Below are 8,327 nucleotides of genomic sequence, written 5' to 3'. Positions count from 1 at the left end.
TCTAATGAAAGAGATTTATTTAGACATGTATCTGAACTCTTAAAAGTTGCTTAGCAGTGGGGCGCCTGAGTGGCTCAGTCATTAAGCATCTGCCTTTGGCTCAGGTCATGATCCCAGGGTCCTGGGATCGCGCCCCACATCGGGCTCCCTGCTTGGCGGGAAGCCTGCTTCTCCTCTCCCACTCCCCCTGCTTGTGTTCCCTCTCTTGCTGTCTCTCTCTGTCTGTCAAATAAATAAAATCTTTAAAAGATAAAAATAAAAGTTGCTCAGCAGTATTTCCAAAAGATGTCTCAGGGTTAACAGCTATAGTAATCATAGCAGACAAAGCCCCAGAAACCAACTCGTCACATTTGGATGAACCCCAGGAAGTTTAAATTAGCCTCTGGTTTGTTGATTATAACTGGGAGCTACTCAGCCAATAAAAAGTGAGTAGTAAGAGTCTTCCTCGGCGCTGCCTGTGGAGGTGGCCGCCATCTGTTACTGGGCATCATGGCTGCCCTCAGATCTCTGGTGAAGCCCAAGATCATTAAAAAGAGGACCAAGAAGTTCATCCGGCACCAGTCAGACCGCTATGTCAAAATTAAGCGCAAGTGGCGGAAACCCAGAGGCATTGACAATGGGGTGCGCAGAAGATTCAAGGGCCAGATCTTGATCCCCAACATTGGTTACGGGAGCAACAAGAAAACAAAGCACATGTTGCCCAGTGCCTTCCAGAAGTTCCTAGTCCACAACGTTAAGGAGCTTGAAGTGCTGCTGATGTGCAACAAATCTTACTGTGCAGAGATTGCTCACAATGTCTCCTCCAAGAACCGCAAAGCTATTGTGGAAAGAGCAGCCCAGCTGGCAATCAGAGTCACCAATCCCAACGCCAGGCTGCGCAGCGAAGAAAATGAAGAGACAGCTTGTTGTGCACATCATATTTGTGTTAATAAAACCATAAAACCTAAAAAAAAAAAAAAGTGAGTAGTAAGAGAACTGAAGAGGGATGTAAAGAAGGAAGCCTATAGAGGAGGCTTCAGGTTTATGAGAACAAAGCAGATATTAAATAATTATGAGGCCAAAGAAAATGGGCTATTATTGCAAGCAACTTTTTGGAAGCCTGACGCACCAGGGGTCAGTGCAGGTGTTTCTGCCTAGTTCCATGTTCTAGTGACACTGTCTGGAACTCGAGCAGCGGTAGGTAGTCCCTGGCAACCACGTACTCTGATGGCTGCTTGCCTTCTGTGTGGTTTCCTCTGTTCAGCCTGCCTGAAGACCCTCATTTGTTAAGAGCAAGCTCAAAGGCTCCCTCCTCTACAAAGATATTCTGGACTCCCTCAGGCAGAATTAATTATCTATTTATCTATCTATCTACGTGTAACTCAACTATGGCATTTATTGCTTTGATTGCAATTACTTGCTAACCTAGCTGAGCTCAAGGACAGGGATTCTGTGTCCCCTAACTCCTAGACACCTGAAGCTGAGTTTCAGCAATCCCCATAGCTGCTTCCAGTATTCTAATTTCTATAAAAGATGTACTAATGATTCAGACTTAGTGCTATTATATGTGTGTTTGCCCTGAGAAGCATTGCTCCTTTTGCACATCAATATCCTACAAAATGCATGTCTACTTTTCTTTGAGAATAAATTCCGGAATCAATCATCATCATTATTTCCAGTTGACTCTAGTTCATTTTTATTTTATTTTATTTTATTTTTATTTATTTGAGAGAGGGAGAGAGCACAAGCAGCGGGGAAAGGCAGAGGAAGAGGGAGAAGCAGACTCTCTGCTGAGCAGGGAGCCCGATGCGGGGCTCAATCCCAGGACCCTGGGAACATGACCTGAGCCGAAGGCAGGCGCTTAACCGACTGAGCCACCAAGGTGCCCCTCTAGTTCACTTTAAACGATGCTCATCACTAATTTGTATTTTACAAAACCATAATTTATTAGAGAATGGCTTTTTTTTTTGCTGGTTGGATCTATACTTGAAGTTAAATTTAGGATTAGTCATCTCAAGTCAAGATTGGGCTATTGATGTCATTAACTTCTCCACGTAAATGTTCTCTGTAAAATGGGTTAACTTTCCTTCCTGTCTCTTCTCCTCTACCTCTTTTTCATCCTACCTTTCTTTCTATTTCTGTGCATGCTCCTTCTTCCTTCTTTCAAAAAGATTAGGTGGCTAGGAGAATGTATACCACATAATAGGGAAAAGGTAACGTACAAAAGAAAAATGATTAAGTAGGGGCTCCTGGGTGGCTCATCCAGTCGGTCGAGCATCTGACTCTTCATTTCAGCTCAGGTCATGATCTCAGGGTCCTGGGATCAAACCCTGCGACCGGCTCCTGCTCAGCATGGAGTCTGCTTGAGATTTCTCTCCCTCTCCCTCTGCCCCTCGCCCCCACTCATGCTTTCTCTCTTTTTCTCTCTCTCTAGAATAAATAAAATAAATCTTTAAATTAAAAAAAGAAAGGAAAAATGATTAAATAGTAAAATAAAAAAATGTGTGATAGATTATGCTCAATAGCTATTCCTGAGTGGCAAATCTGACTCAGATTTTAGCAGCCAAAGAAAAAAAGGAAACATGATAAAACTTCAAATCGACCATTCACTGATAAAAATATACTGGTGCTCAGAAAGCCACTCAAAGACGTGGCACCAAAGACAACATCAAGCACCAAAGCCCTGATTCAGGAATTAAATGTAACATGACTGCTATATTGCAGTTTTCATCAACCTGGGAGTACAAATGAGCACAAAATGATTCATTTAACACCCTGAAATAGAATGACTCTGAGCCTTCCCTTGTCGAGGATTCCCCGTCCCTACATAGTTCTAGCCATCTCTAGGGACACTGAATGTCCACAGATCAATTTTCTTTCTACGTGCTGGGGCAGAAGGGATTGAGGGACCTCCCTCCTGCCTCATTCCAGGACAGCTTTGGCCCTCCACCCACCTCACACCCCTATTCCAGCCTCAGAAACTCTGTGGCCACAGCCAGTGTTGCCGGGGTGTAGCGGGCTATAAATTGGTGAAACTGGAAGGTCACCATTGGCCTCTGATGTAACATTCTACAGAATTGAGTAGGGAATGCTATTTTAATTAATTTAAAGTAATTGGAGGCAATAAAGTTGTTCATGATGCAAAGTCTTAGCTGTTACATGATAGAGCTTTTTCCCTCACCTCTACAACTCCTGGGGGCCCACTACCTCAGCAACATAGGGTGACAGGAACACCTGTGCTTCTCGTTAACCCCTCACCCACCCCCTTCTTCATTGCTATCTACAGTCCCCCGTACCAGGTTCACTGCTCCCTCAGACAGAGGTGGAAATCAGAGCTCTATGGCATGATAAGCCATTTCTTCCTCCTTATGCTCAACTGAGGGCCCCTCAAAGCAAGCTCCCCGAGTTCAAGCGTTCTTTCAGTTTGTACACACGGACAATTCTTTCAGGAACAAGCCCAGATGAGGATGGCTGGTGAAGACAAATTCCACTACTATACACTTTGCAGTGTCCACCTAGAACCAAGGCTCCTCTTCGTTCCATAGTCTTTGGCCTCAGGGGGTTAGGGGTGGGGGACTGCTCACCAGTCTACGGGCATACCTTCTTTGGCTGTACTTGGCTTTATTATGTTTCGCAGGTATTGCATTTGGTACAAATTGCAGTTTTGTGGCAACCCTGCATTGAATGAGTCTGTCCGCGCCAACAGCATTTACTCCCATCTTGTCTCAGTGTCGTATTTGGGTAAGTCTTGCAACATTTCAAACTTTGTCATCATTATTATATTTGTTTTGGTGATACGTAATCAGTGATTTTTTTTTTTTACTTTTTATAAAATGTTTTTATTTGAGTATAGTTGACACACAATGTTGTATTCCTTTTAGGTGTCCAACATAGTGATGCAACACGTCTGTACGTTATGCTGTGCTCGCCGCAAGAGTAGCTCCCGTCTGTCCCCAGACAGCACTTATTCCAGTAACATGGACTCTTTTCTCTATGCCGTGCCTTTTATTCCCGTAACTTCTTCATTCCATAACTGGAAGCCTGTATCTCTCACTCCCCTTCACCCATTTTGCTTGTCCCACCATCACCCTCCCCTCTGGCAACTGTCAATTTGTGATCAGTGACCTTTGATGTTACTATGATAATTGTTTTGAAGCACCACAAAGTGCACTCACATAAAATGTGGAACTTAATTAGTAAATGTTGTGTTTGTTCTGACTTCTCTACCAACAAGCCATTCCCCTGTCTTTCTCCCTCTCCTCAGGCCTCCCTATTTCCTTGAGACACAGCCAGGATTGAAATTAGACCATTTAATAACCCTACAAGGACCTCTAAGTGTTCATGTGAAAGGCAGAGTCTCACTTTAAATCAAAAGCTAGAAATGATTAAGCTTAGCGAGGAAGGCATGTTGAAATCCAAGGTAGGCTTAAAGCTAGGCCTCCTGTGCCAAGCAGTTAGCCAAGTTTTGAATGCAATGAATAAGTCCTTGAAGGAAATTAAAAGTGCTACTCCAGAGGACACATAAAAGTTAAAAAATAAAATAGCCTTCTTGCTAATATGGAGAAAATTGTAGTGGTCTAGATGGAAGATCAAACCAGCCACAACATTCCCTTAAGTCAAAGCCTAATCCAGAGCAAGGCCCTAACCCTCTAACCCTCTTCAATTCTATGAATGCTGAGAGAGGCGAGGAAGCTGCAGGAGAAAAGTTGGAAGCGGGGGCACCTGGGTGGCCCATGTCAGGGCTCCACGCTCAGTGGGTGTCTGCTTCTCCCTCACCCTCTGCCCCTCCCTCTGCTTGTGCTCACATGCTCTCTCTCTCTCTCAAATAAATAAATAAAAGCTTTAAAAAAGTAAAATTGGAAGGTAGCAGAGGTTGGTTCCTGAGGTTGGTTCCTGAGGTTGGTTCCTGAGGCTGGTTCCTGAGGTTGAAGATGCTGCCTCCATAACATAAAGCACAAGGTGAAGCAGCAGGTGCTGACGGAGAAGTTGCAGCAAGTTCTCCAGAAGATCTAGCTATGAGAATTCATGATGGTGGCTACACTCAACAACAGACTTTCAGTGTAGATGCAACAGCTTTCTACTGGAAGAAGACACCATCTAGGACTTTCTTAGCTAGAGAGGAGAGAAAGGTCAATGCCTGGCTTTGGAGTTCAAAGAACTGGCTGTCTCTGTTGTTAGGGGCTATTGCAGCTGGTGACTTTAAGCTGAAGCTAAGGCTCACTTATCATTCTAAAAATCCTAGGACCCCTAAGAATTATGCTAAATCTACTCTATGTTCTAGAAATGGAACAACAGCCTGGATGACAGCATATCTGTTTACAACAGAGTCTACTGAATATTTTAAGCTCACTGTTGAGACCTACTGCTCAGAAAAAAAGATACCTTTCAAAATATTTCTGCTCATTGACAATGCACCTGGTCATTCAAGAGCTCTGATGCCGATGTACAATGAGATGAATGTTGTTTGATGCCTGCTAACACATCCATTCTGCAGCCCATGGGCCAAGGAGTGATTTTGACTTTCAAGTCTTATCACTTAAGAAATATATTGCATAAGGCTATCCCTGGCACAGATAGTGATCCCTCTGATGGATCTGGGAAAACTTCTGGAAAGGATTCGCTATTCTAGATGCCATTAAGAACATTCGTGATTCATGGGAAGAGGTCATTATATCAACATGAACAGCAGTTTGGAAGAAGTTGATTCCCATCCTCATGGATGACTTGGAAGGGTTCAGGACTTTAGTGGAGGCAGGAACTGCAGATGCAGTGGAAACAGCAAGAGAACTAGAACTATAAGTGGAGCCTGAAGATGTGACTGAATGACTGCAATTTTATGATCAAACTTTCATGGAAGAGGGTGCCTGGGTGGGCCCGTCAGTTAAGCATCTGCCTTCGGCTCAGGTCATGATCCCAGGGTCCTAGGATCGAGCCCCACGTAGGGCTCCCTGCTCAGCGGGGAGCCTGCTTCTCCCTCTCCCACTCCCCCTACTTGTGCTCTCTCTCTCTCTGTCAAATAAATGAATAAAATCTTTAAAAAAAAAAAAAGATTCTCCATCTCCTTCTGCCTGCCGCTCCCCCTACCTGTTCTCTCTCTCTCTCTAATAAATAAATAAACACAATCTTAAAAAAAAACCTTCATGAATGAGGAGTTCCTTCATAGGGATGAGCAATGAACTATCTCTGTGGTTTCCTAACATGGAATCTACTCCTGGTGTAGGTGCTGGGAAGATTGTTGACAACAAAGGATTTTGAACGTTTCATACACTTAGATGATAAAGCAGCAGCGGGGTTTAAGAGGACTGAGTCTAATTTTGAAACAAGTTCTACTGTGATAAAAATGCTAGCAAGCAGCACAGCATGCCACAGAAAAGTTGTTCTTGAAAGGAGGGGGTCAATCAACGTGGCAAACTCATTGTTGCCTAATTTTAAGAAATTACCACGGTCACCCCAATATTCAGCAACCACCCCCCGATCAGTCAGTAGCTATCAACATCAAGGCAAGACCTTCTACCAGCAACGAGATTATGACTTACTGCATTTTTTAGCAATAAAGTACTTTTTAATTAAGGTAAGTACATTTTTTAAGACATAAAGCTATTGCACATTTAATAGACTACAGTATACTGGAAACATAACTTTTATATGCACTGGGAAACCAAAAAATTCATTTAACTTGCTTTATTGCAATATTTGCTTTATTACAGTGGTCTGGAACCAAACCTGCAATATGGCTAAAGTGTGCCTGTATTTGAACCTCAGTATTGGGAGCAATAGAGTCCTATCCCTATCCTATTGCTAAGCTATAAAATGTTACTATTACTATTCTTCCCAGACAGTATGTCTTCTTGCAAAACCACCTAGCACAGAAATTAAGACTATATGTAGACTTTGGGGTTAAAGAAGCAAATTTTCAAGTCCCATCTCCACCAATTGTTAGCTGTGAATAGAGAAGGTTACATAACCTCAATTCCTGTTTCTCCATCTGCAAAGTTTGAAATACCTATGTCCTAGGTGTGTAGCAAGCAAAACATGGTCCCCAAACCAGGAGCATCGGCATCACTTAGGAATTTATTAGAAATGCAAATTCTCAGACTCCAACTGAATCAGAAACAATTTGTGTTTTAACAAGTCCTCAGGTGATTTGGTGCATGCTAAAGTTGGAGAACCACTGATAATGAGGATTAAATAAAACAGTGCATGAGAAGACTTGACTCAGTGATTGGCACATGGTAAATAACAATTTCTATTCTTCTTATCACTATTATTGTTATCGCTATCAGAATTTCTAAAGTAGTGAATGAACTACACTCGCTTCAAGCAAAGTTCCATACATATTTTTCATTACCAAGCTTTTCATAAGAATTTGGCAGCTAGGGCGCCTGGGTGGCTCAGTCGCTAAGCGTCTGCCTTCGGCTCAGGTCATGATCCCAGAGTCCTGGGATCGAGCCCCACATCGGGCTCCCTGCTCCGCGGGAAGCTTGCTTCTCCCTCTCCCACTCCCCCTGCTTGTGTTCCTGCTCTCGCTGTGTCTCTGTGTCAAATAAATAAAATCTTAAAAAAAAAAAAGAATTTGGCAGCTAAACGTTTGAAGTTCTCTCATGAAAATATGGAGTACAAATCCCTATACGTTAACAAATTATATAGAAAACAAGTTGAAATTATTTCTACCAAAAATTAACCAACTGAAAGTACAGAAAGTCAGTCTATCTCTGCAAAAAGGAGCAACTGGAGAAAGGGTCAAGATTTTTCTTGGAAAATGGTCCAGTGTACTTATATGAATGGAAAAGTGAGACATTGAAGCTCCGATGTTCTGTATCATAGAATACCCCCATGTATTTTGACCTGAAATTTTTGAAAGCATATATTGCCAATTGCATGTTGTGGATATGAAACAATTTCAATGATGCGATCATAAAATGGCTAACTTTATTCCATGTAACTTCCTAATGAATGTCTCTAGATAAATGTTTCATAATGCAGCCCTGAGAAACTAAATGAATTTACCTTCCACTTAGGGTATGTGGATATAACCAATTACATATTGCAAGAGACTAAAATACTTGTGGTTTTAGAAGAGTTCATCATAAGCCATTCCTTCTGAGAGCATTTAGATAGCAAGTCCAGTAAAAATTAAATTTGTGGTTAGGTACCCTTCAGGCAAATTATTCACTTAACCTGGCAGACCCACAGGTTTCTCATCTGTAAGATGAAAGAATTGAGCCTGGTGATCTCTATCACCCTTCTAGCTCTTGCGTCCTAAGATACTCTAAACAAGGCACACTTGTTCATGTTTTAATAGTAACCGATGCTAAACTCCAAATTAATTAACTTAAACAGCAATTAAC

At 42.3% G+C, this 8,327-nt stretch overlaps 1 long non-coding RNA gene and 1 pseudogene across 1 annotated transcript; both read left to right on the top strand.

Moving 5' to 3' along the window:
* Positions 1 to 450: 450 nt before the first annotated feature.
* On the top strand, positions 451 to 952 carry LOC112824277 (large ribosomal subunit protein eL32-like; annotated as a pseudogene).
* Positions 953 to 3,543: 2,591 nt separating this feature from the next.
* LOC141373360 (uncharacterized) lies at positions 3,544 to 4,172 on the top strand. The gene is made up of 2 exons (XR_012379264.1): positions 3,544 to 3,720; positions 3,861 to 4,172. It is a non-coding gene; the product is annotated as an uncharacterized lncRNA (long non-coding RNA).
* The last annotated feature ends 4,155 nt before the right edge of the window (positions 4,173 to 8,327 follow it).

The sequence above is a fragment of the Callorhinus ursinus genome, unplaced genomic scaffold (assembly GCF_003265705.2).
Source record: "Callorhinus ursinus isolate GAN/ISIS: 27379988/994484 unplaced genomic scaffold, GSC_fseal_2.0 scaffold9, whole genome shotgun sequence".
NCBI classification, from domain to species: Eukaryota; Metazoa; Chordata; class Mammalia; order Carnivora; family Otariidae; genus Callorhinus; species Callorhinus ursinus.
The sequence above is the reverse complement of the archived record's forward strand: the minus strand, read 5'-3'. Positions and strand labels throughout refer to the sequence as shown.